The sequence below is a fragment of the Gopherus flavomarginatus genome, chromosome 4 (assembly GCF_025201925.1).
Source record: "Gopherus flavomarginatus isolate rGopFla2 chromosome 4, rGopFla2.mat.asm, whole genome shotgun sequence".
Taxonomy (NCBI): Eukaryota; Metazoa; Chordata; order Testudines; family Testudinidae; genus Gopherus; species Gopherus flavomarginatus.
Genome location: NC_066620.1, coordinates 208,624,381 through 208,631,269, shown reverse-complemented (window position 1 = coordinate 208,631,269; position 6,889 = coordinate 208,624,381). Strand labels below are relative to the sequence as shown.

Sequence of the window (6,889 nt, the reverse complement as noted above, 5' to 3'; positions counted from 1 at the left end):
GTACAAAAGGTAGGAAAGCTCATGGGAGAAATGCAAATCTCCACATGCCCCAGTGATAGGGAGAGACTGGGCAGCATGAATTACCATCTTCTGCACTTTCCATCTCCAATGACTTTCCTGTCGCTCAAGCTGATCCTTCCTTCACCCCTAAATGCAGCCAGCTTTACCATGGGCTATGGGGGCAGGGATAGTTCAGTGGTCTGCACATTGGCTTGCTACCCCCAGGGTTGTGAGTTCAATCCTTGAGGGGGCCATTTAGGAATATGGGATAAAAATCTGTTTGGAGATTGGTCCTGCTTCAAGCAGGGGATTGGACTAGATGACCTTCTGAGGTCCCTTCCAACCCTGATATTCTATAACTGTTATTTAAGCACGCACATCAGCTGTACTATAGTCCTGAACAGAAAGTGAACTAGAAAACAGTACAATAACCTAGATGAATACACAGGGGGAATTCTAGTTAGGCAGGATGTATAATCATTTGCCCTGGAATCTGGCCAGAGGTAAATCCTCTAAAGTTCAGTTTACCCAGTACATAGCTCAGTTCCCCTCTACACACCCCACCCCAGCTGGCCAGAGGGTACTTACTTGTGAGCCATTATGCAGAATCCTGAAGGCACGTAGCCAAAAAATTTCAGGGCTTGCTTCTCCTCTCATTGATACACCTATTTGACACCCTTGAGTGGAGTTACATTCAAATTGCATCAGTGTGGGTTAGAGGGGGAGCAGGCGCTATCTGCACTCAGACACTGCTTTTCATATAGCCTGGTGAGTCTTTGCACGGTGTGCGAGGGGGTGGGGTGGGGTGAGGTGGGGTGGGAGGGGGCTGGGAAGAGCACTTATGAGCTGGTCCCTGTTCTAACATTAGCTCGGGGTGTGCAGTGCGGTGGTGCTACCAGCCCCTGATTACTATAAGTGTAACAAACCAGCTAGATTTGTCATTCAGCTGCTCTCGGCAGGAAACCACTAACAGCACTCAACTGACAGAGCCAAGAAGAATTGGGGTTTCTCTCGGTGTGTGTTTTAAGAATTAAAACTTATCAAGCTGGGCTTATGTTCCTCAACACACACCCTGCAAAGGACTTTTTCACACCGGAGGATGACTAGGAGTTAAAGAGCGATGCTGTAGTCCAGTCAAGAGACACACCAAAGTAAGTGCCTGCTTTTCCATTAGCCCCACTTTTTCAGTACCCCACTTATTGAATGAGTGCTGTTTATCATGAGGATTATTCTTTTACTGATTGCATAGTACCCCGACTACTTGCCTTATGAAAAAAATATTATATGGACTAAACAACATCTTGAGACCCCTTCCAGGCCTACGTTTCTGTGATTCTGTGCTTTTTGGGGTTTTTTTTTTTGGGGGGGGGAGTGTCAGATCCTCCGCTGACATAAACTGGCATATCTCCATTGACTTCAATGGAACGATGCTATTTCACACCACTTGAGGAACTGGCCTATTAGTATTCATTGCCAAGGGGCCAGGTGGTTAAGGTATTTAAGTGCCTGAAGATGCAGATAGGCACCTAGTGACACTTTCCAAAGTGCCCACGGGAGTTAGACACTGAACTCTCATTGATGTGAGCAAGGCTGCTCTTTAATTAATGTCAAGTTGGAAATTTGCTGGGTAGTTAACGGCAATCCAATTTATTTATTGTGGTACTATTGCAATTAACTGTCAAAATCCACTCTGGCAACTTTCTTCTTGGACATTGGTCACCTTTTTCTTGAAAGAATTAAATCCATTGAAACATAAATGTACCATTAGCTACTTCTCCATGTGTTTTTTGTGAAAGCAGGGCCCAATCCTGAAGTTAAGGGGAGTTGCAGGACTGGGTGCTTAATAGATAAATGATGCTTGTTGTATTGTCCTCCTGAAGGGACTCTGTGGGGTTTAAACCAAAGCCGTAAATGTCCATCATGGCATGATGGGCAGAGAAGACACTGTAAGAAGAGGGCACCTTCCTCCGCTTTGCCCCGCAGCGGGTTTTGTGATTCAGTGACGTTTCTCTCCTCTTGGGAAATATTTTCTACTTTCTCTCTCTTTTTTTTTTTATTTAACTTTGTAGCTCGCTATTTAACCTGGGTAAGGCAGACAAAGGGTTTTGTTTAATTGTGGATGGAGCTTCTGGGATGCTGGTGATCTCGAACAGAGTGAGCTGGGGTGTAATTGCTTCGCTCCCAGAAGACTTCATCACCCACACATCTGAAATCTTCTGGCTAAACCTCTCTAGCTTTCAGTTGTCTGTACCCCAAATCTTCAAATCCTCTACAGAAGAGCTCTACCTTGCAGCCGTGTCATCTTATGGGTGTGTTTGATGTCAGTCGGGGTTCTGTGCATTGAGTGCATTGCGTGGTTGCAGTATTGAGCCCTGTGTATGTATCTCAACCATTCATGTCATGGGCGTTGGCCCAGATCCACAAAGATATTTAGGTTCCTAACTCCCACTGAAATCAACATACCTCTGTCCAAAATAGAAAGCAGCTCGCGGAGTTTGGCACCTCAATATCTTTGAGGAGCTGGCTGTGTGTAGGGTGACCAGACAGCAAGTGTGAAAAATCAGGACAGGGGGTGGGGGGTAATAGGAGCCTATATAAGAAAAAGACCCCAAAATTGGGACTGTCTCTATAAAATTGGGACATCTGGTCACCCTAGCTGTGTGCCATAACACTTACAAACAAAAGGCAAATTTTTCCTAGCCGATCTGCACTGGGAGTCAGGACTCCTGGGTTCTTTTACATCCATCTCTGCCACTGACTCTTTGTGCCACCTTGAGCAAGCTGCTTAATCCCTCTGTACCTCACCTGTGAAGTGGGACTATTCATAGCTACCTCTCAGGGTTGCTGTGAGGCTTAATCAATTAAAAATCATCAAGTGCTTTGAGGTCTTCAGATCAGAGATGCAGTATACATGAAAAGTGTTATCCTTATCTGCATGGATTCCTAGTGCATACTCAACACTCACTGTGTGCACTGACCTCTCATAGCTGCTGTGTATGTTGGACAGGAATATGTTGCAATAAATCAGCAAGAAAAATGGACAGTTGCACAGAAGTAAAGGCACCCGGGTTAATACTGGATCAACATTTGCAAATGCTGTGGTACCAGCTGAAATAGTTGCTTCAGAGTATTAAATGACTTTAACAGAAGGTTTTGCATGGACCTTTGAGGGCTGCAGACCCCGGCTGGAGGGTATGTGAGTGTAGCAATCACATATTTTTAGTAGGATCCTGATGTGGTTATTTCATACTCATGACACAGTTTTCAAAATGGCCTTTTAATGGTGTCAGTTCTAGTTTTATTCTGCAAAAACAAGACTTTGCTGTGCATGGGTTAAGGAGGCTCAAAATCTGACCTCTGAAAAGCCTCGAGACTCGAGGGGGCCAAAAAATCGAAAATATTTGGACCAAAATTCTCAACTTGAGACATCCCTAGTCTTTTAATTTTTAGCTGCAGCTCCTGTTGCCGCTGGTGCCGGGGGCTGCTCATCATCTCTGAAAAACAAGCCCACGATGTCTCCAGCTGAGCACCCAGAATCACTGGCAGCTTTTTGAAAACTTGAGCTATACTGTCCATTTCAGACAGGGATCTGGGCTCCCTTCTTTACTGCTGTGGAGCTCTTCCTTCACCCAGGAGGTTTTTTTAAGTCCCCCATGATACCCACAAAAATCATCCTGTTCATAGGTCCAAGGAATTCCTGGGTTTGTATTTAATAAAGGATAGTGTAAGAAAGAAGGTTCCCTCCTCCAGCCCGGTTCCTCATGATGGCTTTTGAAAGAGGTAGAACTACTGTTTAATATCACCATGGAGTTAAAAGAAGGCCAGGCAGTCTATAGATGAGCAAAGTCGGAATGCATGGATCCTGTGCTGCTGCACCATTCTTTGCAACTTGTTTAACAAAACGTCCTCGCCTTTTTCTCGTTCCATTTCTCTCTCAAAATTAAAAGATGCTTCAGAAGGACACTTTCCCTTTCCTTTTTTACACCTCACGAGACAGAAGAAAGGCACATTTGTTGTTCAAGGATCCCTTAGGCCATGATCCTGCAGTTTACTTGGGAGTGAAGCCTATTCCCCAGTGACACAAAGAAGGCTCTGGGCAGCCATCGATGTCTACTTGCTGGTATAAATGTGCAAGATCCGGGTCCTAGAGCTAAATCCTGCTCCAGCTGATGACAGTGTCTAAACTCCCATTCATTGACATCAATGCTGGGCAATCAGCTCTTTATTTAATGCTCCAGTATTTCTCGTCAATGTCTCAAATCTGTGTCCTGTTGTAGGAGCAGTAAAAATTAGATCTAGTTAGAGTGAGATGAAATTAGCATCTAAAGCAGTGGTGGGCAGCGTGTGGGCTGCATGTGGCCCTTCAGGGTAATCCGCTGGCGGATAAGACAGTTTGTTTGCATTGACTATTCGCAGGCATGGCTGCCCACAGCTCCCAGTGGCCACAATTTGCCATTCCTGGCCAATGGAGGCTGTGGGAAGTGGCGTGGGCCTCAGGTTGCCCACCTCTAATCTAAAGCGATGTATATGTAACTCCCACTGCCCTTGACAAAAGATTACAGTCTCTGATTATCGATATTAAGTGTGATGGAGATAGTGACTATCCCTCGACGTGCAGCTCTGAGCCATGGATTAATGAATGTGCCTAAATGCGGTTTGATGGGATATTAGTGGGCCACACAGTCATTACTTTTTTTAAACGATCAGTAACATCTAACCCCCATAAACAGGAATAGCAACCCAAGCCTGTACATTTCATTCTCTGCACACAGAGTTGCTGTGCTGGAAACGTAGCGCTCAACCTCCCAGCCAGCCCACTGCACCGAATGTAAGACGCAGCAGAGCTGACCAAAGAACAAAAAGCAATGGTTTGGGAATGATTTATGTGCCGACTGATGTTGGGGAAAAGAACAGTGAATAATTGATTTGTCCAACATGACCACATCATCTATATGGCCGGTGGACAAATTAAAAGCTTTATTAATGAATAATGTATTTGCTAATTGATTAGGAAGGTTCATGGACTAATCTATTTGTATTTTTCATCCTGCTGCACGATCCCAGCTAAGAGTCCTTGCGGCTCCTCCACTACCGTGTTCTTGCAGCACTAACCCATTGAGCACATGGTTACGGGCCACTCAGCCCACAAAAGGCAGCCCTGCAACTTGAGAAAATACCTCTCCAACTGTCAAGACCCAAACTGGGGTAATGGGCAAAATGGGAGACAGCAAAATTTTTCTTGCAGGAAAGTTGAAATGCAGTGGGATTCCTTCCACCAGCGCATACAGCGCTCTCTCCAACAATGGTTATGGGTGTCTGGTACAAATAATTTTCAACAATAAAAGTAAGGGACACCTGCTTTGTGTGGAAATTTGGAAGTAATCTTGGGACAAGAGGAATGATATCTCTCAAAATGGGGTACTCAGGAGGGGGATGCTTAAGAAATGGGCCATGGGCAATAGTAAAAGCTAGATAAGACGTATGGGAAAATCAAAGACATATGAGATATGTATGAATGGAAGGATTGAGAATAAAGCCATGCTAGATTAACAGAGAAACTCAGGTAAAAGATACATCTTGGTTTCTGCCTCGTCTCCTCTCTTTTTTCTATCATATATTTCACTCTCAGTGAATGAGAAGTATTGAAAGAGAAATGTCCGTCTTCAGATGGGATAACATAATGCAAATAAAACTCATTGGGAAATTGCTTTTTCTTGGGAAACATTTTGAAAAAAAAAAACACTATTTTGACAAACACTGTTTTCCATTTTTGAGGATATTTTTAGTTTAAATTTTTGGAGTTATCATTGAAAAATAATTTCAGTTTTTGGTAAACACTGAATATTTATTTATTTATTTATTTATTTATTGAAAACTGGGTTGGGGGGAATCTGTGGAAATGGACATTTTTCACAAAAATTTTACTTTGTAAAAAAAAATTTTGGTAGATTTTTTTTCTGGTAGCTCTAAATAATAGACGAGAACAGTAATAGCCAGAGGGTCCGGCATTTACAAGAAGGGTTTAAGTGAGAGGGAGCTAGACGCTGGAAATTCTGGGCCTGATCTGAAGTGTGCGTTACTCCAGTTTTATACCCATGTAAATCCATTGATACCGCTGAAGCTAATGGGAGTTTTAATATTGACATCAAAAGGAGAAGGATTCAGACTTAAGAGATGTTTTCATGGTCAATAAGATTAATTTACACTACCATGAAACTGGAGTAGCCCATGGTGAATCAGGATTATAGTCTGCATTACTATGCTGTAAATAAGTGAATTTCTATAACACACAACCTTTTGCCCTGGTCTCATCCTTTGTACATCCAGACTCCACACTGATTTCAGTCGGGTGTTGCTGATGTGAAGGTTGCAGGGTCAGCCCCTAATTTGGTTCAGTGTCTTTCATGCAAAGTGGATCCTGACGAGAGAAATAATGAAATGACATTTAGATGAGGAATAATAGCAGAGGGAGATAGAAAAAAAGAGCTATGGGCAAGGGAGATACTTATGTTCAGGTGAGAATTAGAAAGGTAGTGACTTGCCGGAGCAGACAGAGAAAAGCATTCCAAGGACCTTAGAAATGCCCTTACTCAGATCCTTCCAACTCACTGATCTTGGTTGGAAGGGAAATCTTAATGTTAATACAATCGAGATTGTGATATATTTCTTGACCCCATTAAAACTGTTTAGGAACCAATTTATTTTTTGGATAGTCCCTCTTGTGTGGGACTATCAGTGAAATGGAGACTTGAAGAGGACAAACAAATTCTTGATTGGTCTTTTCATATGTGCATAATTGCCTGACTCATTCAGCCCTGTCTCAGCTGCCTTTCTCTCAGGTATAGCAAAAATACTAAGGCTGTAAGGCCAGTCCTTAGCTCCTTATGAG

The 6,889-nt window shown here is 43.3% G+C and overlaps 1 protein-coding gene across 2 annotated transcripts in view; it reads left to right on the top strand.

The window, feature by feature from the left end:
* Positions 1–961: 961 nt before the first annotated feature.
* The window catches only part of BLK (BLK proto-oncogene, Src family tyrosine kinase), a 69,464-nt gene continuing 63,536 nt past the window's right edge, over positions 962–6,889 (top strand). For both annotated transcript variants that reach the window (XM_050948846.1, XM_050948843.1), the window contains exon 1: positions 962–1,151. The gene's annotated coding sequence lies outside the window, so the exon portion shown is untranslated. The remainder of the gene's footprint in view (positions 1,152–6,889) is intronic.